The sequence below is a fragment of the Buteo buteo genome, chromosome 23 (genome assembly GCF_964188355.1).
Source record: "Buteo buteo chromosome 23, bButBut1.hap1.1, whole genome shotgun sequence".
Taxonomy (NCBI): Eukaryota; Metazoa; Chordata; class Aves; order Accipitriformes; family Accipitridae; genus Buteo; species Buteo buteo.
In genome coordinates, this window is record NC_134193.1 from 1944520 (window position 1) to 1972291 (window position 27772).

The following is a 27772-nucleotide window of genomic DNA, read 5'->3' on the forward strand; positions in this document are numbered from 1 at the left end:
CCAAGGGCAAACAACCAGTATGCAGCCTACATGGTGTTTAATTACAGCTATTGTGTACATCTGATACTGGAATCAGTAGGTTTGATTCTTTCCCAATCATGCTGATTTCTCATGGAATTCTTCTCCTTCACTGTGGACTGTATGAGAAGAGAACCAAGGTCATTAGTGGGAGTTTGACACCAGGGGAGAGGTTTGGATCTCGGTGACACTGTAAAGGGTCTGGCATGGTTCACTGGCTGATGCTCCAGGTTTAAAGGGACAGATAGGAAAGAAGGATTAAGACCAAGATATTGCCACTTGAGGTATTGTGAATGCTAATTCTAAAAATGTCAACTTGGAAGTTATAGGAAATGTGCATTCCCATGGCATTAGACAGATTACAAGTACAGAATATGCAATGAGATTATTGCCAAGACTTTCAGATTTTCTCCTGTCTGCGTCTCCTCCTGCTGTCATTTCCCTGCCTCAATCTTTCGCTTCTCTTTCAACAAAATGATACAACAGTTCTCGGCTGGGGAGGTACAACCAGGACCTTGTACTACGCCCAAAGTGCTTTGGGACCATGGTGTACGTGGCACTGCAGCGGGGAAAGCTCGACCCGAAAATAGCTGCGTCTGCTTCCCACAGTGAGATTCCCCTGTATCCCCAGCCAGCCTCTAGCAGATCCTCTTTTTTCTCTTTGACTAGACGCCATGTGGAAAGTTCCTTGTGTTGTTTCCATCTGACTGCAGCAGCATCTGCTGCTGCTGATAAAGCTGCTAGAAGAATTGGGAAAGGATCAGCCTCAGCCTGTGCGCTGCCCACTCGATGGCGTCGGCCGTCCGCTGGGTCCTGGCTAGCGGGAATGCTCTGGAGCGATCATCACCCACCTCGTGTGCCTCCACCTCTCCTTTTTGACCCAAATTGCAAAGCACTCAGGCGTGTGCTCAGGTCCATCTCTATTTACCAAGGCCGTGTAGCATCTGCTGAAGATAACAGAATGCCTGTGGTTAAACACAGGCGCACGCTTTTGTGTGTTTTCTCTTTGGGGATCCACCGCCACGTCGGGGTTCCCCTGCCGTCCGTTTAAATCTGTCCTCATGATTTTCATCTTCTCTGCTCTAGAGCCAGTTTCGCCAAGGAAGAGACTGTGGAGCTGGAAGTTGGTGGAGAAATGGAGCGCTGGGGGGTTTCAAGCTGCAGAGAACCGCTTGGAACAAGCTCAGTGTTTTAATGATGTATTTGCTGAGGTCAGTTTTCATATTGTCTGAATCGGGGTCTCCAATTTCCTTCCCCTGGCTCCAGCAGTTATCCCTTTGCCATATAGGATTGCAGGAAGAATATTATTCCTGTAGCACAAGAGATGACAATGTAATGCAAGCTGTGCGAATTCTCTGTATTTATATCCATAGTTTTTACAAATTTACGTAAAAAAATAGGCCTAGTCTGAAGCCAGCTCTGTTTTCGTGTGTCGTGATTCCCTCTGAGTATTTCGGGTCTCTTTAAGCTAAATCCATGAAACGAATACAGTATTTTTAAAAGAAGATTTTTAAGTTAATTAAAGAAATGGAAGTCTGTACTTCTTTAGAAGTTAGATTTGGCATAGCATCCATATATAATACACCTAGTTTCAAAGCAGGTCTAGTGGAAGGACACGTTGTCTCTCTAGGGTGCTTAGGTTGATGAGAAACCTATTTGTAAGGAAAATTGACTTTGGAAATGGTTGAGAGCAAGCTGCTGCTTTTTTTTAAGTCTCTGCCAAGTGATTGATTTGGTCCATAGGTTCATCAGATCATTGCTTCCAATAATATAATTTTGCTTATTTATTTTATATATGATCAATATGATAAATATTACAGAAACATGGAAGTGCCAACTAGATTATTTCTGGCTGTAGCAGAGTGGTGAGGGGGCATGCTCCAGCTTACACTATGTGCCTTGTGAAGCAGAAAAGCAATTCAGTCAGACTAAAGGCTACAGATGAGGCTGAATGTTCTCTGCAATAAATGCAAATTATTTGAATTCATTTCACTGGTAAGAGGAGAAGAGAAAAAAATTAAAGCTAAAGATGTTGCAGATCAAGGAATTCAACTTTAAACAGACGCAAAATTAACATAAAAGAAAACATGGCAATAAAGAGAGGGGAAAAATAGATTTCACTAAAATAATCTGTTTTAATGAATAGACCATGATCTATTTCTGAAGTACCTCTCTGTGGTGGTGTTTTTTCCCCTCTCTCTTTTTTTTTTTTTTTTTTTAGAGCATGTACAATAGCATTATGGCCTAGCTGCAATCAGTCTGCTGCGAACAGCTTGTATATATTTGGATGTTCACTGGCCCATGAGAGCAAATCGTCCTCCCTTACCGTCAAAGACTTTCTTTTCCAGTTCCTTTATTAGGTAACAAATGGTTCCCGTTTCTTTTGTTCTTCAGTGTTAAGCACATTCAGTTTTTCTGGCTCTGTTTTATTATTTTTGTTTAGATTTGTTAATGACTTATGTTTCTTTATTGTTTGCAAGGGACGGCGTTGTAGTCTCTTCTGCTTTTCACTAAGAAATACCCTGTAATGAAATACAGCCCAGAGCTTATCAATGCAGAATATAGACCTAGCTGGGATTCTTCCATGAAACATTCACTGCAGCAAGTTGGGGTAATTCTTCTAAAGCCTCTTTCACAGAAAGTAAATTCTTACGTGTCCACCAAAAGTGCCATAACTGCTAAATAGATACCCAGTATCTCCCACAATTGGTGTCCAATGCCACAGAAGAAATAAATAATAAAATAATCTTAAACTAAGATATTTGACATACATATAGTCTGCTCAGGTGTCGTCTTATTTAAATTTAGTTTGAACTACTGCTAGGCTAAGGAGGTCTGCAAAGAAGTTCTGTTCCTCTCTGCATCCTGGGAGATGGGAGAGGGAAGGGTCATGCCCTCAGGGAAACCTGCCGGTGCCACCCGCGAGGGGTGCGAGGGCTCCTGGACCGGCTCCTCGATGGCCAAACACAAGGCAAGGGCTCTGCTTGCCTGGGAATTACCCCATCCAGCAGAGAAATGGGCTCTAAGGCTTGTTTTTGGAGTCACTGTGAATAACTTGAAATGATTCAAGCCCTGAAAATGGCATGGGAGATGGAGCCTGAGGATGCTGCGGCACCAGCGGTGCCAAGGAATTCAGGGATGTCGATCAGATATTGGCAAATCTGTGTATTTGATTTCCCTCTGCCCCTTTTCCCTTCTCCCCGAGTTAAACCTCTGGCCCAGGCAACATCAGAAATCATGGAACAGAAAAATACGAGCATTCATAATTAGAAACAGTCTTTTCCTTTTGTCTAGGCTGGGTATATTTAACTGGTCCAATTCTGCTGCCAATACATATTTGCCAAGGAAAACTTTCTCTTTTAAACCTTCTACTTATCCAAATAAAGAGAGGAGCTGGAAGTAGGTCTTGGCACATCCATGGAGTTGGGAAAAATAATACACTTGGTCTCCTTTTTTTTGATCTAGTCCATTCCTATCATTTTGAAATCGTGAATTGCTTTGCTTAAATAGATGACCAGCAGGTGCACAGCTTGCAAACCACATGGCATTGTTTCTGGTGTCAGTCATGGAGTAAGAGTAACACAGGGGTTTGGACAGGCATTTTATTCTTTTTTTATTCCCCAGTACTTCATCACAGATCCCAGTCAGCAGGGGTACGCTGCCCACCAGGCTGGCACCGGCAAGGTGCCACTGCCACCACCTTGAGTGGCCTTTTGGGAGAAAAAAATGGTGCTTTTGGTCTTTCTTTAGTGAGAAGGAAACTTCTTAAAACCAGACCAGCTTGCTAAGACAGCAGCAGCTTGGCAGAGACCGCCTGGAAGAGCTCTTGGGGCTCTCACTGGAGGAAACCCGGTGTTTTCTCCTGGTCTTGGTGTAAGCTGAAGTGGATCTCCTTGGTTTGTGGGCATTGGTTTGATCCCGGCATGAGCTAGGACTGTCCACACCGGAGCGGAGCGTGGTTTCATCCACTTCTCCCAGACCTGAGCGCTTGGGCTCAGCATCTGAAATGCTTCATCCAGACCCCACGGAGGGCAGTAGGCGGCCGTCTGCAGAGCTGCTGTCGCTGCCAGCTCCCTTTAATTAAGGCAATGCAAATGGGCTGCAAGGGAGAAGGTGCCAGTGAAAGTAAAAGAAACTCATGAAAGGGAGCACAGACAAGGAAGGGAGAAATTATTCACATAGCCCTAAAGTTTACTTCTGAGAGGTCTTTTTTTTTTTTTTTCAATTTCATATATTTTCCTTGATCATTTGAGAGAAAAGATCTGTCCATAGACAGATCTCCAAAGAGATTATTATTTTTTTTCAGCATCGCTATTGCTTTAATCCGTGGTCTCTTCAGACAGGGAATGTTTAATTGGTGCACCGGTGAAATAAAATGTTTAAATAGATTGAATGGCAGACTTTTTCCCTCTGTTGTGACATTAATCCCCCAATATTCCCGGGCCCCTTGCTGGGTATTGAGGCAAAGAAAGGAACCAGAGGAGGTCCCTCTCTATACATCTGCCTGTGATGTGAAAACTCCCTGGATACACTTATCATACATGATCCAATACATCAATTAAGCTGAAGACCTTTCTGCAATAATCACTAACACACATGAAATAAACGACTTCATATGATACATCTTTTCTGACTCAGGGCAGACTTCTCTGCAGAGGAGATGCGACGGGGGAAGGCAGGAGAGGGGAGCCCCAGTTCATGCTCAGTGCCTGGCCAGCCTGGTCTCCAGCAGAACATCTCCCTGGAGGTACGAAACTGTGTTTTCTTCACAGCCCTGCCCCATGCATGTAGGCACAAGTGTACCGAGAGAACTAGAAGGAGATTGTGGGGAAGCAGATTAGATGGAAAGGTGTCCTGCCTAATTAGGAGGTAAATTAAAAGGTTGGTGCTCTTGAAGTAATCTTTTTTTTTATTCTTTTTTACTTTGGCCATCTGTATTCTTCGTGATTGCATCAAGATTGATAATAAGAATATTTAAAATCAACCTGTGCCTGTTCTGCCTTTCTCTGACTTTGGCTGAACTCCCTGAAGAGAAAGGAGTTTCTATATACTTCTGAGTTTGCATTTGACTACGAACATCTCCCTCCTCTCTCTTTCCTGAATAAAGTCCTAAGAAATACCAAAAAGAGTATGAAACGATAAGCAGACTTCAGGCTCTGCATTCTTCAGTCACTTACAAAATGCTTTGCAGAATTCGCAGCAGCAGATTAACACTCACGGACCCACAAATCAAAGGATTTCCAGCTCCACCCCCCTCCCACCCATTATGCAGGGAAAAAATCTCAATCTCCTCAGACAAGAGGGAAAAAAGAGATGAAATTAGGGTTTAAAATAATTTAGTTTTGCAATTAATTTAGTTTTGCATTGTCAGTAATACCCATGGCCTACGGAAAAATTAGAAAGATTATTGTAGAATAAAAGGCAGAGCCACAGCATGTTTGACAATATGCTCCATATTTTATGTTCATTAGGACAGGGAGCCTGAAATACTCATTTCTTTATGATGAAGGAACTAAAGATTTCCAATGAACATGCTGCAATGAGCGTGCTGGGGAGATTTATTGCTCAAACAGCTTGTTAATCACAGCGACCACCTTTCAGGCTTCACAATGCGAGTAACTGAGTTGTATAGATGCTTCTGACCCAAGACACCCCTTCAGTGAGCCCCGCAGACAAACTTCAGCAGTCCTGAGGAAATCCAGATGCAGATATTTACAGCAGAGATTTTGGTAAACTACGGTTACAGCTTGCTGTTAAAAGCCTTCCCTTTTGGATACCCATCTCTTAAAAACTGGCCGTTTGTGTCGCAATGGGCCCTGCTGCAATTTTTGAGCATTTCTGCAAATCTCCTAGCTGTGAGCGCTAGGAAGATTGAAAGCTGCCCTGAGGGCTTGCCAACAACAGCCTGGGATGGAGGTGGCAGGCGATGGGACCGTATTGATCACCAACATCTTGGAATAACGCTGGTGATGTGCCTTGGCCTGTGTGTGTCTGGAGTTCAGAGCAATAAAGACTTTTTCCCCTGTTACTAGAACAAACACAGACGGGAAATCTTCGAAGGCCGCCTCCAGCGCAGTGGGTTTGTTTGTGTCATTAGTCAATAATTAATAATGTAGACAAACCAATGACAGGAAAACCCACAGTCTTTCTTGCTGTATCTGCTTCAGCCGCTGAATGTGAGCAAGTTGGAGACGGAGCAGCTGCGGTTGGTACCAGTGTGCTGCTCAGAAGCAACCCCACGAGCAGGGAAACGTCCCTTCCTCGCTGCAGAACATGCCGCTGATCGATGGCGAAGCAGGCGCGCTCATGTCAGTACAGGATTTGGCCCTTAGGAAATCATTAAGCTGTAAATTCTCAACGTGACAGGCCGGAGTAGCTCTGGTCTTCTGTTTCATGTCAAAGGCTGTGAGGAGACTCCTTCGTTAGAGGGTCAATAATTGACTCAATGGGCTGTAATTGCTGCCCTGCTCAGTCTCGGTCCGGGGTGGAGGTGCAGCCCAGCCCTGCGAGGCTCCAGCAAAGCAGCTCCCAGCCTCCAGTGTCGCTTCGGCGGCTGGAGGGGCCGCTTGGGGGGCCAAGGCGGCACAGCTGGATCGTGGGTCAGCAGCTGGGGCGGGTAATGTTTCCAAAAGTGATGGATGGATGCCCGGTCCCACAGCTCATCTCTGGCAAAGGACCCTGCTCCCCGTTCCTGGGCACCCGCCAGTCCCGGCGTCTGTCCCGATGCCTCTGTCCAGCTCTGTGTGGAGCAGAATATTTATTTAAAACAAGAGATGGGAGCTGCACGGTGTGTAGACCTTGGGTGGGCACACCACAGAGCCAAAGGAAGGGCTAGGAAAAGGTGATCCCCGTTACTTTCTGGGTAGGGGCCAAGACGACCAATGTTTTCCTGTTGTGTTTTTTTTTAAATCTCTAGATATTACTAGTATCTCTGCAGGGGCACTTTTGTGCTCTTCCCTGTAGGATCCCCTTTATTTCAGCTGAGGCAATTCTTAGCTGTAGGAAGACGATTAAAAATGGCATATTGTCTGCACCTTGAATTTCTGACACAACCTCAGCACAGACATTGTCAGCAATTGTGTTTTTGACAGTAACGAGACACTCTGTAACTCAGGATTCGGAGACTTTCTGTTCTCCTGCCCTTGCACTTAATGAAAACAGAGTTTGTCTGGGAAACAAAAAAACCTTTCTGAGTTAATTTCAGCTCAGTTCAAACCAGGGGATACAGAGACAGGAACCGAAGCTCACATTTATGAGAAAATCTGAGGAGGGGAAAGGATAAGGTGCATTAGGAAAAGAAAAATCCTTTTCATTTTCCAAGAAGGTATTATGAACAGTAGAGAGAGAAAAAAAAATGCTTGACAAGGTTCTTCTAAAGACAAAGAATAGCATAAAGTGCTGGTTAAATTCCCATTGATCTTTCACTCAGCTTCCCATATACATGTGGGTTTGACTATTTGATATTTCCTTTCACTGTCATAGGTAATAACTGAGTGGAAACAATCATTTCTAAATAACTGCCTATGATTCTTCTATTGTAGTGATTAGTGCTGAATAATTATTAGCTCTGCTGAATATTGCATGGATAGATATGATGCGAGTAACTAGGGGCTGTCAGCCTCTGGCATCTGCGCGATCGACTGATGCTCCGCGGGCGAGCAGCCGGCTGTCCCGTGCCTATAGCTGGTGCCTATAGCTGGTGCCTATAGATGGTGCTCTTCCCCTCGCACAGCTTCAGCAGCCGCTCGAAGGCAGCCCTAGCTGGGGAGCACAGGCCTGGACTGTGCTTTCCTGACTCAGCGGCTTGTCCTAATGGACCCAGGGAAGGAAAAAAAAAAAAGGATATTTTCCTGCTTTAGAAATTAGGGAAAAGCAGAATCTATTTTATTACCCTGGGAATGGCAAATGCAGAGCAAATACCGATGTCGGATCCTGATGCGTCTGCGGGCACGCAGGGAAGTGCCAGAGGCAATGTATAAAGCCATGTTATCCAGGACTTTTAGCGAATGTGAAGAGCTGGGTGCTGGAAGGATTCAAAGGCTCATCGCTTCACACGGCTCAGACAGATTCATGACCCCTGTGCTCTGAAGCAAGGGAGTTTATCAAAGATGAGGACAGAGAGAAATTGCGAATACACAGGCTAGAAACAGAGACCAATCTTTCACCGATGCCTTGCTTCACCAGCTGCTTAAAGACTGCTTTGTCATCTGCGGTCCGGATCCTGCCCCGCAGAAAAGGAGCACTCGGCATAGCTCCCTATGTCAGAGGAAACGGGGACGAGAAGTTGCACGCCAAGAGTTTAAAGATGGCTTTATGGCCCATCTTCCTGGCTTGGCCAGCGGTTGCTGAGCTCCTGGTTCGCTTCACAGCACAGCTCAGAGCTCTCTGGGAGATGGGCTGAGGGGCTCTGTACCCGCACCGGCGCTGCCCACGGTTTCTTTGGCAAAGCCGCGGGTGTGTGTGTCGGTGACCCTGCTGCCGAGGACGTGGCCGCTGGCACCCGGGTGGATCCCACACCGCTGGATCCCATGCTGCTGGATCCCACGCTGCTGGATCCCAGCACGGTCCGAGGGCCCTTTCTGTCCCCCCGCGCCGGGTGCTCAGATGCATATGGTGGTGGGGAGTGTCAGGCGTGGACCAATATTTGCACTCCTGGTGATTTAGTTTGTGTCTCTGTGTGGCGATACCGTAGGTGTGCATAAATATGCACGTGTGCAGAGGTTGTGTGGAGTTTTATGGACATAGGATTGTACGCTTACGTGTATGTGCACCTCTATGCATTTATCACCATATGTGTTTGATTGAATTAGGGGCAGGTCCTTTCTTCTGTTACAGCTCCAGACTTTGATTCCAAGGCTTATGCCTATCACCCTTTTCAGGAAAAGGTGAATGCAAATATCCACAGAAGGATTACTCCAGCAGTTGTTTCAGCACAGAGCTTGCTAATATTTAAAGCATACAGACAACTCATTAGCCCAGCAGCACATCCATCACCTGAGCAAACCCAGGTGAATCTCCACCTGTTTTGTTTCGCTCCCCACATGCTGGAACAGCCCTTTGCTCACACACCCCGTGTGTGAGCTACTCTGCGAGTCTCGGGGCTGCTCCCCAGCTGAGCAATCCTGTAATTAGCTTGAGACAGACTCTCCATACAGTAACATAATTGACCATCAATAAATAATAAACAGAAGACAGGATGCAGACAGACCTGCAAAGAGGAGAGAAATGGTGGTTGAGACACTCTGACCTGCCCTGTATGGCTTTCTGCAAAAGGAGAAATTGCATTAGTGGGATGCGCGCTTAACCAAGGATGGTATTTGTAATAGGATTTAGTACCATTCACTGTGAATGTATGACACAGTAAATGTATTAGGGACAGAATGGCGAAAGAGAAAAGCTTGCTAAGGAACCAATGCTGCCATCCACTGAGTGTCTTCTGTTTCCTCTCCTGAGCTAAACAGCTGCAACCTGTGTATCTTTCCAGGATGTCAAAATCCCTGCTCTAGAGCTCCCAGTGAAGTGGAGGGGACCCTTTCCGTGGGAGTGGGGCTGGGTGCTTCACTGCGATGTGGAGGGAGGTATGCCCGTGCTCCACTGATGGTTATACAGGCACTATTGGAAAGGAAATCCTTTTCTGAAGGATGGTAATTGTGGTGAGGATGGGGAGAAACACAGGCAAGCTAACCTGTCACTTTCTCCCTGGAGAGGGAGCAGTGCAGGCTCTGGTTACAGCCTGCCCAGGAGCGGGGAAAAGCGCAGGATCCGGAGCTGCACAGTGGGATGCAAAGACATTCCCTGCCGGACCCCCGTGCAAGAGGCTCCTGAACCCTGTGCACGGGGCAGAGAGCAAAACTAACAGCAACTGTGTCTTTTTTCCCACCAAAACTGCTCTTGCAGGGTCCTGCTAACCCGTGCCAAGTGCTGCATCAGGTGTGTCCCTCTGTGAGATGAGCTGGGGAGGATGCAGCGAGGCCGCTTCTGCAGCCATGCTAAGAGCAGTGGGGGCGAGCGGGGCTGGGGGAAACTGTCCTGTGTGCTGCTTTCCCAGAGTAGATTGGGTTGGTTTAGTCACTTAGGTTTGTTGTGGAAGAGGCCCAGGATGGTGGCGATAACTTTCTCTCGCAAATATTCCAATACGTAATAAATAAATTGTTAAAAAATTCTTGATGACAAGAAAAGGAAAACAGCAATCATCCGTCATGTCATTGATTCCCCCCACCAGTTGCAGTCCTCAAAATTGCTCTCATGCTGCCTTGCTGGGGCAGGCTTAGCTGGACCGCGGTGCTTCTGGGTTTTCGGAGCAGCGTGGCCGCGCTGTCCTGCTGCGGCACTGGGGCTGGCTTTGCCTCCCTGTTTGCCCGCGTTTCCAAGCCCTTGTAGACCAACGCAGATAACCAGGGTGGCTCAGGGGTGGTTGAAGCTGTTCCTCGTTTTGGGTGCCCTACGGCTTCCAGGCGTTTGTTCAAACGCTTGTGTTAGGCCTGCGGGAGAGGCCAGGTGGTGGCTCTGTGGTGAGCCACTGGATCCCAAGGAGGGATCCCCTGGGTCCCAGCAGCGGGCGGGTTCCCTGTCCCAGCCGGCCGTGGCCACCGTGGTTTTGGCAGGCCAGGAGGTGCGGAGGTGGGTGGCTTTGGGTGCACGCACGCAGCCTTTGCTCTGCTGGAGGTGACACGGCCTTGGCAGAAGGCTGAACTGTCGGCACGGCTGGGGAAACTGAGGAAGGGAGAGCTCAAGTGTCGCTCTGTGCCCCAGAACTGCGTGGGAGGGGTGGGCTGGGGGGACAGAAACCAGCAGCCCCCATTCCCCTCCCTCCCTCCCAGAGCCGATGGGAGGCTGGAGCCCAAGAAACGCGGGACAGCTGCGGGCGCCTCCAACTCCTCCTCCGCCGGCCCAGCCGTACCGGTGCAGAGAAGACCCGCAGCCTTTCGAGGTGGGAGGCAGCCCCGCTCCCCCCCCCCCCCCCGGTTTCGCATTTAGGGCTTTGTTTCAGCGCGGTGCCGCCTCCCCCAGCAGCCCGCTCCCCTCGGCGCTGGGGCGAGAGGACGAGGGGGACCGCCCCGCTGTTTCTGCGGGAGGGAGGGCTGAGCCCCGCTCCCCGGCGCCGAGGCTGGGGAAGGGTTAAGCGCGGGGAGCGGGGGCGGCGCGGGGGCGGGCGGCGGCGGCGGCGGCGGGCGGGGAGCGCGCCCGGGCTCGGGGCTCGGCGGGGAGCGCGCCCGGGCTCGGCGGCGGCGGCGGCGGGCGGATGCCGGGGCGGAGGGGAACCGGGGCTCGCCGCCGGCCGTAGTCGGGCAGGGGGTTGCGGAGGTATGAGAGAGCGGCGGGGCTGAGCCGAGCCGAGCCGAGCCGGGGGAGGTTGTGGGGTTTTACGGGAAGGAGGTTACAGGAGTAGCGGTGGGAGCCCGGCCCTGGATTTCCATGGTGCCGGGGGCCGTGTGGATTACCCCGCCGTGAACCGGGGAGCCGGTACCCCCGAGGAGGGCGGGAGGCAGCGGAGCGGCGAGGTTTGGTGAGTGGCCGAGGCTGGCGAAGGCGGCGGGGTGGTGGGGGGTGGAAGCTTCTGTCCCCGGGCATCCTCCGGGGGTGCGGGGCGGCCCCGGGCATCCCCGCTGCCGCGGTCCTGCCGGCGGGTGGGGAGGTGCTGGGAGGAGGTTTGGGCTCGTCCCCCCCACCGTGCCCACCGTGGCCGCCTGCGCCGGGTGGTCCCGGGGGCTGCAGCTCGGCGGCGCCGGTTCCCGGCCGTGCCCGGGGCAGCGGCACCCGGGGGTGCCCGCGGGGCGAGGGGGGGGGGGGGGGGATAAAGAAATCCCTCCGAGCTCCCCTCCTGCTGGTCACCTCCCTCCCTCCCTCTCCGGTCGGTTTTACACGCGTGTACACGTTACACCGGTCCGCGTTTTCTCGTTAATTCTGTTGGCATTTGTTACCGCTCAGTCACGGTCGGGAGCAGTCGATGCACCAGAATAAACTCGTTTCCGTAAAAAGTTACTGTTGGCGAGGAGGGACTTTTCTGAAAATGCCGCTGAATCTTGGGGAAAAATCCCCACTAAAACTTTCCCAACCCCTCGCAAGACCCATTATGAAAGGTGACGAGGGGAGGGAAGGCAAACGCGCTTGTGCTCCCTTCGGGGAGATCCGAACTTCGGTGTGATGGTCCAAGTCTTCTCCAGCCCCGCAGCCGTTGGGAAGGTGCGTGTCGATCCCGGCAGAGGCTGCTCTGTGCGAGCGCCGGAGATGCCAGGCTGTCCTCCCTTGTTGTGACCTCCGTTTAACCTGGCACGGTCAGGCATTACAGGCTTTGTCTCTGTTCGAGCTATGGCCAATACTTCCACGTTCCTGGAGGTGAAGTGAATGATGTTCAATTAATCTGTGTTCTAAGGGGTATCAGAAAGTCAATAGGTTAATATTAAGTGAGGTGAATAGTAAGTGATAGAGGAAAAAAACCAGTACATCTGTGACCTACAGTTCAAGATACTGGCTTGGAGGTGAGGGAAGGTGAAGTTAGCAGAGTACCATGATGTAAAAACCTACCGCTGACAGGGTTTCCCCTGTTACTTGCTGAGCACTTGATGCTTTACTGGTGGCTTGAACGTGTTTAATAGATCTCAGCTGACTTGGGGAGATGGTCTTGTCTCTCCTTCTCTGGATGGCTTCATTGATACGGTGTCTAAAAGTTAAATCAAATGACCCACTTTACAGCTGAAAGACAGATGCCTCAGAAGAAATCTGTGCCATCTTCAGAACAGATGTTTAGCTTTTTTCCTTTGACACAGGGGTGTTAGATCCTTTAAAATGCAATGGTTTTTTCTCTTTATTGCTGTCCTTTTGCCATTTGTTGTCACTTTGAGGACCCTCAGAGCTTAAATGTGATATTTTGGGATGGTGCAGGGAAGCAGATAAAGTAGCTGTGATTTACAAAACTTGGTGCAAGCAATGAGTAACGTGAATGCACAACTGCTGTTGTGAAATGGCTTATCTAGCAAACCAGTCATCTTTCTCCACTCTTCTAACCATCTCCACAGCGCTTGTTGCAGGAAGATAAAGTAACCCAATTTACTCTTCATTGTCTTTATAGTGTTGTTTGATGTAATTAATTGTGGAGTTTCCCCCCGGCTTATAACAAGTTTGCGCGGTGGAAACAGGTAACAGATGCTGCATAAGATCTGCATACAATCCACTAATATGACAGAAGCAGCTTTTCCCGTGCTCTTGCCACGCTCGGTCTTGCTCCTCATGTTAACCCTGAGCTTCCCCTGCCTCTCAGCAAAAGGGAACTTCAGCTGGATGCAAAAGGGAAAATGCAGATCCAGGCTGGCTGTGGGAGCCTGGAGAAGAGGTGACTGCTACCGCCCCGTGCTCTTTAACTCTCTTCAGCAAATTGCATTAGTATGTGACAAATTGGCTTGCGAAGCAGCTAAATGGAAATGACATTTGGAGCAGTTTGCTGTGCAGACCCTGTGGTGTCTCGGGGAAACATGTGATTTACAGTATCTTCCTTGAGATCTCCAATTTAGCTACCACTAGAAGGCTTTCCAGAACTTACTTTGGGAACTCTTGTTGCAGCTAAATGTGGGAGTCTAGAGCGTGTCTTGGAGTAATTGCCCAAAAGCTAGGGCAGCTGTAGGTGCAGACTCTCTCACGCCATAGGCAGCTTATATGAAGAATTGAACTAGGAAAGAAAGCAAAAGCTAATATGCAGAAATTGCATGGGGCATGTGGCAAGAAGGCTTAAGGTGGAAAGCTGTGCTTGCTGTTGGGTGCCGACACGATGCTTTCCTGTGGGAGCTGGGCTGCGTCTCAGAAGTACCTTTGTTCAGCTGAGGTTGTTTTGGTGACTCTCAGAGGAGCAGACTGTGCTGTATTGCAACAGGAAAGCGTACACCTGCTTCTCTCATCCCGCTTCTCTGAGCATGTACGCGTCTGTTTGAACGTGGCAGTGATCAAGCTGTTTTAATTGGCCCCTCTGCAGTTTGAACAATAAATATGTAATGGGGGAGAGTGCCCCCCTCTTCCGCGTGGCGTTGAGGCTGTCATTTTTGACGGGGAAGCGTGTGCTCTCTGCTCGCCTCGTCCCTGCACGCTCGGGCGCCGCGCTCGCTCCCGCTCCAGCCCGTCTCTTACAGTGTGTGAAAATTGCACTCCCCCATCTGTGTTTGGCATCCTTAAAAAGAAAAAAAAAAAGAAAAAAAAGATGAACCTGAGCATGCAGTGCTCCTGAGACAGGCCCCTTCACATTTCTAAACACTCTTGATTATTCAGCTAATCTTTATTTCATGGGCCTGTTACAAGAAACACAAACGGGGGAGAAAGTAGAAGGCGGTGACACATTTAAAATACACAAGAAAAGTGCTGGCAGGAATATAATCGTTCTTATTCCAGCGATATGAAATATTTATAGGCCTAAGTTGTGGCAAGATTCTCTGCGCCCCTCCCACCAAACTCTGAAACGTTTTTCCCAGTAAAATAGTAACTGAGGGCACTGGCCATGCTGGCGGCAGAGCCCCATCCCCGCCAGCTGTCTGCAGGACAGGGGCACCCAGCTGTCTGCACACGCAGCCGGGCACAGCGTCCGTCTGTCCGTCCCTGCGGAAGGGAAGGGAGGAGCGCAGCGCACTGGCCAAGCTGCCCAGCTCGTACAGGGAGCGGAGCATTGTGTTACAGTCTGTTAACTCCAAATAATTCAGAAGCGTCCCCTCCGCGAGCCTGTGAAAAGCCCCCTTTGAGGTGCCCGTGTTTTGTAGGAGCCTGCTGCTCCCCCAGGGCATTCTGCTATTAATTCATTAGATCTGAGGGTTTTTTCTCTCTTCCCCCCTCTTTTCTCTTTTTTCCCCCCTTGCTCTCCCTGGCAATTCAAACAGTGATGAATGGACAAAAATCCCTCAAGGGAAACATTTTTTCACTTAGTTACAAAGATTTCATGGCTAATTAGAGTAAATGTGGTTTTTAGAGTGTTAATCTCTTAACCAGCTTGGCTGGGAGGCCACCGCCACAACAGCAAAGGGGAGGGCAAGGGGGAGCCAAGGGGGAAAAGGTGCCACCAAGTTCTTCCCGGGGCTGAGCCACAAACGCCGCTGGCTGGATCCGACGTGTCTGCACCACCAAGAGCATCCTGGGCGCAACCCCCGTGGTTCTGCTCATTGGGTGCCCACCTTCCCTCCCGGGCCGGGCTGAGGGCACGGCTCGGCCGTGCGAGACTTGACAGTGTTTTGGTCTGAGGAGGCCACAAGCTCTTTGTCTGCAAAAGTGGTACAGAGGGAGCCTCCGGGATGAAAAGCAAAGCGGGAACAAAAGCAGAATTGAGGGCAGCGTGCTGTCCTTGGGCAGCAGAGGCGGCCGCCTGGGGCTCGTGTTCGGGTTCTTTCTCTGCGGTGAAAATATATGTATTTACTTTGTGGTTTAGTGCCAGCGAGGGAGATGGGCTGCGAGCGCACCCGGCGGGTGCCTCGGGCCGGGTCCCCACGTGCCGCTGTGCCAACCATCGCGGGGCGGCCGGGATGCCGCCAGCCCACGTTCTGCAGCGAGCGCCCAGGCTTGCTGGTGAAGCGTGTGGTCCAGATGGCACGGTATTGTCAAAGGTAGATGTTTTGCTGGTGGACATCGTCCCCTCTTTGCTGAAGGGGATTTACCCTCGATGTCTGCTGTTGTCTTCCTCCCTCCTCTGGTCCTTCCCGTCCGCGTCGCCTCCCCAGCATCTGCCTTTCCAGCCTGGCTTTGACTTCGCCCCAAATGGTTCTGGCAAAACAGGGCGAGTAATTTGTGAGCCGGCTCCCCGCTGCAGCCCACCGCCCAGCCTGGGCAGCGGGGCTGGCCGGCGGCTGGTGCAGAGAGAGCTGGGGAGGAGATGGGAGTGGGATGTGGGCTTGAAATACCTTTGCATCCCACTAGAGGGGATCCTCCGGATCAGGCTGGTGGAGCCCAGCTGAAAAAAATGAACATAAACCCAGCAACTGGCAAAGCTGCACAGAGATGCAGCCGCTGGCTGGTGGGTGAGCCCCGGTCCCTCGGAGGGGAGGACGAGTTTCGGGTGCTGGGAGTCTGACCCGGCGCTTTGCTGGACACAGCACTTGGTGGGGGCAGGAGGATTTTGGTGCTTTTGAGACGTTCCCGGCCGAGCCTGGCTGTGGCTGCCTCTCCCTGTTCCTTGTCCAGGAAAGCGTGGCTCCCCGGCGTGGCTTGTGGCTCTTCTGCCCGCTGTGGTCCGAGCCCAAGCGCTGGGAGCTGCTGGGGTGGGGGGGAGGCTGCTCTAGCAGGACTTCACCGAGAACGCGCAAGTTTACCAAACACACGAGTGCAACATATGTCAGTGATGTACCTAATCTGCTGCGTGTTCTCTGCTGGGTTTTGAGTCGGAATTACGATCCATCTGTGTATTTCAGAGGGCCCGAGCAATGCTGTCAGCCTGGCGTCGGCTACTGGCATGCTGGCTGCTGCGTGGTGGGGGGCTGCCAGGGACAGGGTGCTGGGAAAGAGGTGCCCTCCCCTCCGTTATCGGGTAGGGTCCATCTCGTGTTTCTCGCTGTAATCGCTGCTTCTGTTTGGTTGAAATTGAACTGGGAGATGGTGACGGGGGGGGGAATGAAAAGTGAGATAAATGTATCATATTATGAAAATTTAATCCTGCTTTGCCTGGGCTAAAATTACATTCAGAGCGGGAGATAAAAGGCGTCAGAGTCACATTATAAAAAAAAAAAAAAAAAAAAAAGTCCAGATCATCTCAAAAGGGAGAGCGATAGGGAGCCTGGGAGAGCCCTGCGAGCCAGGGCCCCGGCTGTGCCAGGGCAGCAGCGAGTGCTGCTCCTCCCCGCCTGGTAGTGGGACCAGCGCTGCCCTGCACCGATCCTGCCCCGGGACCAGCCCTGCCCGCGGCGCGGGGCTGCATCGACAAAGCTCTATGCGGCGAGGCACGCTTGGTACCATCTCGCCACACGGCGGAGGAGATGGTTCTTCCGAGAAACGGGTCCACCAGGGAAATTTTGTTACCAGCTGATGCATTTCTATGGTAGGTCCCTGCACCGTGGGCTGTGTCTCCTGTGGGTTCCTTAAAATCACAGTGTGGAGGGACAGCCCCGTTGTGTGATGGGCTCCTCTCTGGCTGGGGATCCCCTGAAACACGGGGGACCTGGAGAGGCTCTCTGCTCTTCGGAGGTCCTGCCTACCCCAGCCGTTCCCTCTGCCCCTCTGACGGGGCAGATGGCAGCGATGGTGGGAAGAGCCCAGAGCCCGTCCCCAGCCCCGTGTGGTTTTTGGGGTCTGAGGGTCCAATGGAGGGCTCCTGCCCCTGTCAGGCCCTGGCTCTCTGGAGCCGGCTGTGTGTTGCGCTTGGTGTTCCAGCGGCTTCCCAGGCAGGAACGTCCCTCGCAGCCCTTTTCCTGCTCCGGGACCGCTTCCCCGCTTCAGAAAAGTGAAAGGTGACGTCTGAGTAAATATTACGCTGACCTCTCACCTCGCCTCCTCCCGCTGCTCCTTTCTCAGGGCTCATTAACGGAGCCACCGGCTGACCCGGGGCTGTGCCGCCGAGGAGGGGGCTCGGAGCGCGGCGGGGACTTGGGGCTGGAGCATGAGCCCGGCGCCTCGCGGCCGGGAGCTGGACGGGAAGGGCAGTCTCCTTCCTGGCTGCCACGGAGGCTGAGCCTCCTCCCGAGCACGGTAAGCAGACGTTAGGTCAGCCTTTGCTCGGGCTCGGTGGGCAGCGGCGTGGGCTCTCCCGGTGGGTGCCGGTGCCACGTAACACCGTAGCTGCGCTCACGGCCGCTGGTGCTGGTGGGAGCAAGGGGAGGTGCTGTCTTAGGGTGCTGCTGCTCCAGCAGAAGACTCTGCGTGAACAGTTAACGCCAGCAAAAACCTGCGTGAGCAGGAGACTGTTCAGGGGAATGGGTGCAGGCAGGAGGAGCCGAGCACGGTGACTTGGAGGGGCCGGGAGGGCTCCCCGGGGGCTGGACCGCTGTCTCCCGTCTGCCGTGGCCTCGACTCGGGCACGGGGCTCAGCGATGGGAGTGCCAGGGTGTGTGGGGGGAAGCCCTTGGGATGCGGAGGCAAATCTTACTCCATCTTCCCAGTGAAGGGATGGTTGGACGGGGGAGCGTTGGTCCTCGGAGAGGCCGTTCCCCGCGTATATCAGGGAAGGTTAAAGGAAACAGCTCACTTTGCCTTCAGCTCCTGGCTGGCCCTTAACAGCATTTGAAAAACAGCAGTTTTAATTCCTGCGGCACCTCAGTGTCAGGCTCCGGAGCCCCGTTTCCCTGTACCGTGTCTCGGGAAGCTGCGCGGCACTGGGGAAAACAGGAAACCTCTGGGGCAGCGCTGGGCTGTTGCTCGCTCTGCCGCCCGTGACGCGCGCCGGGAAGGAAGCGGATCCACCACGGCGGGTCCAGGAGCCGCTGTCAGACCCTGACTCAGCGTGGAATAAGTTCCTCGTGTTATTTCCAGGCTCGGCGAGCCTGGGAACAAATACCTTCCGGAGAGATTTATGTGTAGTTTTTCCTCCGTAGCGGTTTCATGTCACTGGTAAGAGAGAGCTTGGAGCGATCCCTCGTGTGCGGCACGGTGCGCTGGAGGTGATGGAGGAAACTGGGCGTCCAGCAAGAGAAGGGGAGAAATCTGGAGGCGTGCAGGGGTTTTCCTCGGTGTTCGTGCATAACGCCACTTTGGTTTGTTAACCCGGGAATGAGCTTCCAAAAAGTGAGTTTGAGCTCTAAGGTTTTGAGATTAATCGTGATACTTAAAATGAGGCTTTGAATTCTTTTTATTTGCTTCCTGATTGCTGGGCTTTCGGAGTTTGCCTTGTCAAGATTGTCTTTACAGCCCAAAGTGGCCATTTCCCTCCCCACGAGTGGGAAGCTGAGGTTCTGGGAATTGGCTGTTGGAAAAGCAGGTGCTGTAATGAACACACGTGTGTTGGTAGCAGGGCTGAAACTTCCCAAGTCACGTTACTGCAAAGGCCATTTCCCACTTCTTTGAGAATATTACGAAAGCAGCAGCAAGTGCAGCAGAGCACAGCAGGCTGGTTGCTTGCCCAGGTAGCCAAATACAAGGGATTCACATGTAGCCAGTTCATGTGAAGAGCTTTGTTCCCTGTGGCTGGGTAGATTTATTGATGTCAGAGCAGAGAAATGGTAAGTTGGCTGCTTAACAGGGATGTTACAGTTCAACTCCATAAAACACGCAGGCTGTCTCCTTTACTCATTCATTTGCCAAGTCCCCAAAAAGTCGCAGTGACAGGAGCAGAGGATGGAGCACTGCCCTCATGATCATATTTCCTGCCTTTGCTGGTTTATGTCACAGCCTGTAATGTTATTTAAACAAAAAAAAAAGCCTGTGAATTTCCGTTTCATTTTTAATGGAAGTGCGAAGAGGTGGGGTGGGGAGGAAAAGGGAGCATGCCTGTAGGTTTCCTAACGGGGAAATTATTCTTACGCTGAAGATTTGCCATCTCACAGGTTTTAACTCCGCACTGAAGCTAAAACATGGGAGCTCCTGCTCTCCTGGGTGTCGAGAGGGCCCGAGCGTGGTTGGGCTGTTGCAGCTCTGACTGTGCTGTAGGGGCACAGTGAGGTCCCAGCAGCAAAACCCCCAGCTCGGAGTTTCGCTCCTGCTAAGCTATGGCTGGTTGTTCTGTGTGATTCGGGGCACAGCTGGGTGTGACTCTGCTGCATGCTCTAAGCATCTCGGTTATCCTGGGCTTTGATGAGGAGTGACTGTGTGGATGTAGTAGACACCTGCTTTATCAAAATTCACGTGGGCACAGGAGAGCGCTGGTTTGTTCATATACACAGATACCAACCGCACCTGTACCACTGCAGGGCCCTGAGCTTTTCTTCTGCTGTTTTCATTTTATTAAGTGTCGATGCTGAGGGTGGGGCACAAGTAAGACCAAAGATGCCTAAATCCCTTCCTTCGTTCTGCCATTGACTCTGGGAGATGTAGGGCAGCCAGAAAGGCAAGACTGCTTGCCGTGGTCAGGCTGCCAGGTGAGGGCTGGTTTTTCTTTGCGGTTTTTCTGAGTCGGTTTGTGGCGTATTGAGTGCTTTCCGGAGACGCTGCTTATGTACTTATGGGGTCCGGGGGGAGCTCTTCTCAAAATCTGGAGTAAGCAAATTGGGAGTAAGAGCTTCTCAAAGTCCACCCTGGAATAAGAAATGCTCCTATGTTTGTCCAAAACCTTCTAAAAATTCTACCTTTGATGTCTGCCCCTCTGTATTTCCAAATCAATTTAACATTGCAGAGGCATCATCCATCGTGTTACAGAAGCTGGAAGGGCCAGATGAAAAACATCCACAGCACGTAATCTATTTGGCTGAGACATCATGCAGCAGCAAAAGGTTCACTGCAGGCTATTGCTCTCCTAGTTGTTGTAAAGTTTTCTCTGCAGTTTGCAAGGAGTTAATTGCAGCAGCAGCGATGAGCCCTTCTCTGATCAGTGGACTGTGGCGCCTTTGGCCTGACTGGCAGATGAGGAGCCTTGTGGAGCAGGAGTTGTGTTAAAGGCCCGTTTGGTGGTAACAGGTTTAGACTGTCTTTAAAATCTCATAGCAACCAAGGAGCATGGGCAAGCACTCCAGAGTTCACTGGAAGAAAGAGCCAGGAGCCCCTTTGCTTGTCCACTGGGATATAATAAGGTGCTGGTACAAGTGCTTGCGTAACTTGGCTTTTCAAGGCATAAAATGTGTGGCAGGGGCAACTCTGTTCCGTCGGTTCCACCAAATAAATTTTCTGACTTGGAGGTGGCCACAACTTGTCTTGGGCTGAGCTGAGAAGTGCTAGAACAAATTCTCAGAAAGAAACAAAAGCAGAGACTCTTTTAAGGACTTCCAAGGATGATGTATAACTTGTTTAAAAAACATAAGCCCTGCCCAGGGTACTGGGTCACTGAGAGGCTTAACCTCAGGAGTGACAAGTTGGGTGCAATTGGACTGACTTTGTAGATGGAGTTTTTCACTTCTGAGTGTGAATTTAGCAATAGGTTTTTTTTAAACATTCACTTCCTTGCAGACTTGTACGAAATGAACTGTATGCCAATCCCATTCTTGATATGAGATCTGATTTACTTTTAAGTAAAGGTACAGTCTCCCTGGGTGTGAGTCCTGCCGGCACAGGGCTTTGAGTGGTTCACCTTCCCTGCCAGTGCCTGCTGTCACGCTGTCCTTTACACGAGCTGCAAAGACCTATTGAAAACCAAATAGTTTTGGCTTAATTTCCTCCTCCTCCCAAGATTAAAAAAAAAAAAGGTGGTTTTTTGCACAAATGGGGCAAATTTTAACATGAGAAAAAGAAAAATATTGACTCATTTGTTCATCCCTGACAATTCCTGTTACATTCTCTGCAAATTTCCATTATAAACACGATGCTTTGCCAGATTATCTGCTTTAGCCATCTTGTTACTGAAGAGGATGTAATATTAATTTCCTTGTCATTTAGTTTTTCTCATGTATGTGGGATTATTTGGTTAACAGTGTTATGAATCTTAATGTAAGTCAGTTGGGCTTTGCTTCTGACATCTGCAAAGACAACAGGAGTGGTACTGAAGTGATCCTGGAGCATGCACCAGTTTTCCTCAGAGCTGCGTGGCAGCTCAAATTCGGGAGTTTCTTTTTGACCAAGCGTCTTAACCCTGTCGTTTCAGTGGAAGTTCTGCAGCTTTCAGGCCACAGATAGCTCAAATAATTGAGTTTTGTCTTTGCCCTCCCCAATCCTCATGAGCTTGATAGAAATGTTTTGTGGATCTGGAAGACCAATTTGTGGTTGTAAAGGAGACACTTACAAAATTGAACCAGCTGAAAGTATTCTTACGACCTGCCCTGGTTCTCACATGTTGCTTTGCTCTGCTGTATTTTGTAGAGCAGCCTCCTTTGTGACTGCAGCCTTCCTTTGGTCTGCCAAAGTATCTATTGGTGAAGTCCTGCAACAAATTAAGCTGTAGCTTCTCTCCCGCCTAGATCCTCCATATGTTTTGTGGAATCAAGGAAATTTCATTCTCAGTTCTTACCCCATCAGCCCCTCGGTGATGCATCTGGTCGGGGGTGATGAGGTGGTGTTAATCTGCGTGGGTCGCAAGTGCTGGTCCGCCCTTGGGCTCCTGCAGTGCCCCAGTGTGCCCCGGGATGGGGACCGCGGCAGGGATGGGGACCGCGGCAGGGATGGGGACCGCGGCAGGGATGGGGACCGCGGCAGGGATGGGGACCGCTGCTGTGCTCAGATGGGACCGGGGCCAGGGCGAGACAGCTTCCACGGAGGAGTGTTGAAGTAAAGGGTGTGCGAGGAGCTCTCCAAGCAGGCAGGCTTGCTGCATTCCTGTGAAATATGGCCTTACAAGTCCTTGAAGGATTTATTGTTTTCCGGGCACTGCTGGATCCAGTCCGATAGGCTGGATATAGGAAGGAAATGACTCAGTTGCTCTACAGACAAGTGCAGCTTTGAAATTCAAAGAGGCAGGAGACAGCTGAGAGGCTCCAACTCATTCCCATCGGGAGTCGGGTCCCTCTGTGTCTGTTATTCTTTGTGCACAGCACTTGGGGGTTGCAGCCGGGATGGGGCAGCGGGTGGGGAGGGAGGAGGCTCCGCTGGGCAGCGGTCACACTGCGAACCAGCAGATCCTCAAAACCCGGCGGCGTGAGGACGCCACGGGAGAGCAGGTGATGGCAAGAGAAGCCGGGGGCTGGCGGAGGGGAGAGGGCCGCCGGTGGGAGCAGCTGGTGGGCTCTGCGCCCGCCTGACCATTGCCAATCGATTGCTGTGCCGGGGGCATGGCGCGGGGCAGAGCTTGCGGCAGTGTGACAGCTTTCAGGTTTTTCTAAGGCGTATTTCCCACCCGCGACAGGGTGCAGAAGCGCAGAGACCCTTCTTGCAGATGAGCCGTGCGAGGAGTTTGGGTGCTCCGGCTCCCGTGTCTCCTTTCCTCTCGCCCGTGTTGGCAGGAGCTGGCCCCGTGGTTCCTGGTATTTGCACTCTGGTCTGAGCTATGCAGGGATTTGTATAACTAATGATTTTGCAAGACAAGCTCAGGCTTTTGGAACCTCTTACCCATCAAGGTGTCCGGTCCCTCTTTAGCCTTGTGCTGTAACTTCTGGCTGATGTCAGATGTAGACGTAAGCAGATGCTTTCTCCATCCTATTATCAGCTTGGTTGGAGAGAGAGAAGTTTTTAAATGACAGAAAGATCCTTAGCAAAGAAACAAGAGTTAGTGTTAAAAATAAAGAAAACAAGACAGCTTGTTTCATCTAAACAGAAGGGTTATTAAACAGGCTTGAATTAATCAGTGATCTGCCAGAGTTCTGAAATTGAAAAGCAGGGCAGAGGATCATGGAGCAGATGAGTGGGAAGAAGCCACTTTCTCGAGTAGACGTTGATGTCCAAACGCTGTAGGAGAGGAGATGATGTTCAGCTGATGGTGGGATGGAGGTGAGATGGCTCCAGGCTTTGGGGTCCTTGGCCGGACCTCAGAACGCAAGGCTGGGGGCTGCCGGCACTGAGAGCCCCCCCGGGTGCTGATGTGCGAGACCTGCTGGGATCCCGCCAGCAACCGGCCACTGTCTGCGTGGCTGCGAGCTCTGCGACGGTCGCTGCTTGCCGTGCTTGGTGAAGCAGACTGGGCAGGGAATGAAGATGCTTTATATTTCCCAGGATTCAGGCACCTCGAAACACTTTCAAAAACTGCATCAAGCACCCCCGTGATGCACTTAAAAGGGCAGGCAGCCCTGTGTAAAGAGGCTTTGAGAGGTAAAGGCACTTCCTTCGTGTCGTTGATAAAGCTGGTGTTGATTGCAGTTCATAGCACATACTTCCACTAAGACAGGCCTGATGAGGGCTGGTTAATGGTCCCTGAAGGGTTCTTCAGTGCTGTGTGGCTCTCTCCTGCATCAACCTGTCTGCTTCAGTTTTGCTCTTAATTTAAGGGCTTTTGCAGTTGTGTTCTTTCCAAATCCTTGTGATCCCACAGTGGTACCTGGATCATAATTTCTCCCACTTCTGTGGTGGGAATGCCAGAATTGCGGCTGGCAGCTGAAATCTGTAGCAAAGCAGTGAGCCGATGGTGCTGGTCACGCAGCAGCGATGATGAACCTCTGCCTTCACATGTTCCTCTGCTTCTCATCCCGACGGCTCCGGCCCCGGTTTGGTGCCGTACCACCCCTGCCCTCCCGGTGTGGTGGGGGAAGGCACAGCGATGGACAGCACGATGTAGGTTTGCCTTGCTGGTTATTGCTCATAATCTGAAAAAATAATCCTGTTCTGGAGTGGCGTGGAGCATCATAACCAGTAAACACCCCTCGAATGGGGAAACGTGCCTGAATGTGCACGCAGGCAGTGGCGTGCTCTTAATAATTTCAGCGCTGCTGGCTGAGTGAAATCTATAGCTGCACAGTTGGGGATTCAGCATCTCAGAACCTAATTTTAACAAATGTACAATTTCCTGGTTTACTTAGGTAACAGCACTGTGGCTACTGTGTAAATACATCTGGCTGCCGTAGGGAGTGTTTGGGATAACGAACACCACTCTCTGTACAGGGCTGGCACAGCCAAAGGATTTCTGTTTCAGGATTTCTGTTTAATGGAGTGGCTGGGGACCCATTTAATTTGAAGCTGGGGTTCTTCACTTGCCTGTGGTGCACTTGGAGTGAGGCCAGGAGAAGCTGCTGCTTATTTTTCTCCTCCAGTTCGGTGGCCGCTCTGTGATCTTCCCTTGTGCTGCACTGTAATGTTCTCTTGTAATAAACTGCAGCTGGATGTCACTTGGGGAGAGAGGGCTGGGCTGAGGCTCAGGAGATAAAACTCCTAGCTTTGCCACTGGGACCTTTTGACTAGCCTTGGGCAAATCATTTAATCGTTTAATCTGCTTGCACCTAAGGTCACCATCCATTAAATTCTATTTTGTTGGGAATAAAGTCCATGAATAATCAAATGATGTTCAGGTGCACCAGTGAAGAGGGGTGAATAAACCTCAGTCCATCAGGACTTGGGTAAGAAACTAGAAAAAACACTTTCTAAGGGATATACTGACCTAGATTGCCTGGAGGGTTTGTTGACTCTGTTTCTGGAGGTCCTTAAGGATGGTTTAGAGAGACATCTCTTGAATTATGATTATAGCTGGTCCTTGCAGCAGGAGACTGGATTAGAGAATAACATCTTTCTGACCACAAATTTGTATGATTTAATGTTATCCAAAGCCATTGACCTGTTTACACAGGTTTGGATGAAACTGAGACTTCCCCAAACTTAAATAAACCAGCTATGAAACTTAAGAAGTGTTAAATTTTCTCTTTGTGTCATACTTCAAGGCAACCAGGAAAATAAGGGTCTGTTCTGCTCCGTGCTCCAGTGCATGGTGTTGTTGCCAGCCTTGGGTCTGTCCTCAGGGACTGCATGGTGAATAAAGTCCTCTTTTCCCAGCTCCTCTCTTGATGCAAGGTAATTTATAAGCTATTTCGCAGCAGTGTACTTAAAGCTCAATAGCTGCCAGCTGTGGTTTCTCAGATAGCAGGTGTCAAGTATCAGCACAGGGAAAGAAAAAGGTGTCTAATTTCTGCCACCTAGGTGTCCTAGGTTGATTATGAATTTTTCTGGACTTCTTTTGGGGTTGGTGGGTTAAATGTCTCCAGCTGCAATGCACAGCTAGGTGTATGCCACACCGGAGCCACAGCTGTGGTCCTGCTTTAGTTTTGCCAGAGGAACGAGTGCTCCCTTGGAGGTGGTGATGATTTTGTCAATGTTAAAGAAATGCCTTCTTGCTGGGTCGCAGGGATGTCTTGGCACCTTTGAGGGTCAGGGGTAGCTGTGCTTATGTTTGCTTGTCACCACTGCCAGGAGAGAGTAGCCCTGCTCTGCTGAACAATCTCTGATCAAAGAGTATGAACAGAGGCACACCAAGAAGCACTAAACCAGTCCCTTCCACATACTTTACTACAGCGGTTTATGCCTGGTAAGTCCCTTTAGAGTTTTCTATCGATTGAACATCTGAGTGCCTCATGTATGGGAGCATTATCCCCATTTCACAGGGGGAACAACTGAGGCTGAGTAACACGATTTGCCCAGGTCTATTGAGCAAGTCTGGGACAAAGCCAGGAGTAAGGTCAGGTCAGGTCAGGGTGCTGTACCGTGCTCTCCAAAATGCAGTTGCAAATATGGGGCTTACAGCAGGTCTCTCCCTGGGATTTTCTGTTTCTTTTTCCCCCAGACCTGTTGGGATGTGTGTGCTCAAGAGGGAGATGGTGGGGAGAGGTGGCTTATCCGGTATGCATTGTATAAACAATATCTGAAGTCTGGACAATATGAACAAATTTTGTGCATAATTCATGCAATCGTGTTTGTTATCAGGGAAATGCCTTTTCATGGCTGGGTTTCGTTCTTCCCCTCCTCTTCCTTGTCCCAGGGCTGGAGGAAGCAATAATCACAATACTGTATTTTGGCCTCTTAACTCTTTCTCAGAAAGCTGACCAGCCTGTGAAATACCATCCCTGTGAATAAGCAGCTCCAGGGAAGTGGGGACGCAGCTCCTGGTGTGGTTCCTGCCTGCGGCTGCCAGCACAGCCCTGTGGAGCGGGCGACAGGCATTGCTGAGGGGCAGCGAAGCAGAAGGGTGAGGCGTAAAGGTGGTTTTCAGCCTGAAACCCAAAGGGTTCAGTGTTATACTTTAGGAAAGGTTTGGTATTTGTCATCCCTGTGGTTCAGTAACCTCTGCAGAAACCTCGGACCTGATGCCAGGCACCTCACTGGTGATTTGCTACTTGCTCTTATTGTCGTCAGAGTCAAAATATTCTAAAAAAAACAAAGAAAAGGTGCTAGGAGCCCCCCTCGTTGCTTTGTATTACAAAACTGTAATTACTTCACATCAAGCTGCCGATAACTTCATTTGGTGTCAAACTCTGAAGCACACAACTGAGCTGGCTGCTGCACGCTACCTGGGTTTAAAACGCACCGTTGCTGCACCTCAGGCTTCCTCGGCACTGCTGCGGTGTGCGATGGGTGCTGAGGCTCCCAGCAGTCCTGCTTCTGGGAAAATCCTCTGCTTGGGGCTCAAATGCGCTAAGGCTTCTCTTGCTGGAGAAAGAGGCGAAGACGCCGAGAGTGGGGAAGGGACTCGTGCGAGCGGGCGTGCAGGTTTCTGCTGGGTAAGAGGGGATGCAGCAGTGCGGGGCTCATCTGGCTGCGGTGGCTTGGCCGAGGAGGCAGGACTGAGACCCAGAACTCTGATCGGGACTGGGAACGTCCCAGAGCTCAGAGATGCTTAGATCAGATGGTTTGGCTCAGAGCTTTTGTCTAATTAAAACAAACCAAAACCCTATTAATTACTGTAAGGTCTTCCTCCATAGCTGACAAATGTGTCCTGAATATCACTTCTTCAAAGGGAATAAATCACTATGGCAGCTTTAACGGTTGGAAAGGTTTCACAGAAAAATTCCCGATGGGCTCCAGGAGGGATGCAGACCCGGCACGCCTGTTCTCACTTGCTATGAAGAAATGGCCAAACTCTCAGCTTTTTTCCTTCATTCCAGTTGGCAGATACGATATGGAGCCAATGCAAAGAGAAAGGGTCACGCTGGTGCAAGGGTGAGGTTGTTCCAAATGGTTTGTTCTTGTATTTTAGTTTATATAGTGTAGCCTGCCCTTTTGGTGACCCTTTCGATAATTCTGGGGGATTTCTGACAGCCCGGTGACCTGCAGGGGAGGTCAGCAGCGTGAGCCGGCCGTTCTCCCTGCTCCCGGCCTCACAGCAATGAATCTTATTTGACTATAAAAAGCAAAAAGGGCAGAATCCACCTCCAGCTTAGAA

General features: G+C 50.7%; 1 protein-coding gene across 3 annotated transcripts in view; it reads left to right on the top strand.

Moving 5' to 3' along the window:
• The first annotated feature begins 2243 nt into the window (after positions 1-2243).
• Positions 2244-27772, top strand: part of PLXNA2 (plexin A2) — a 190380-nt gene continuing 164851 nt past the window's right edge. For 2 of the 3 annotated variants that reach the window (XM_075054721.1, XM_075054723.1), the window contains exon 1: positions 11389-11524. The gene's annotated coding sequence lies outside the window, so the exon portion shown is untranslated. Of the gene's footprint in view, positions 2379-4656; positions 4766-11388; positions 11525-27772 lie in introns of those variants that run through there. The other variant, XM_075054722.1, reaches the window with a different exon arrangement.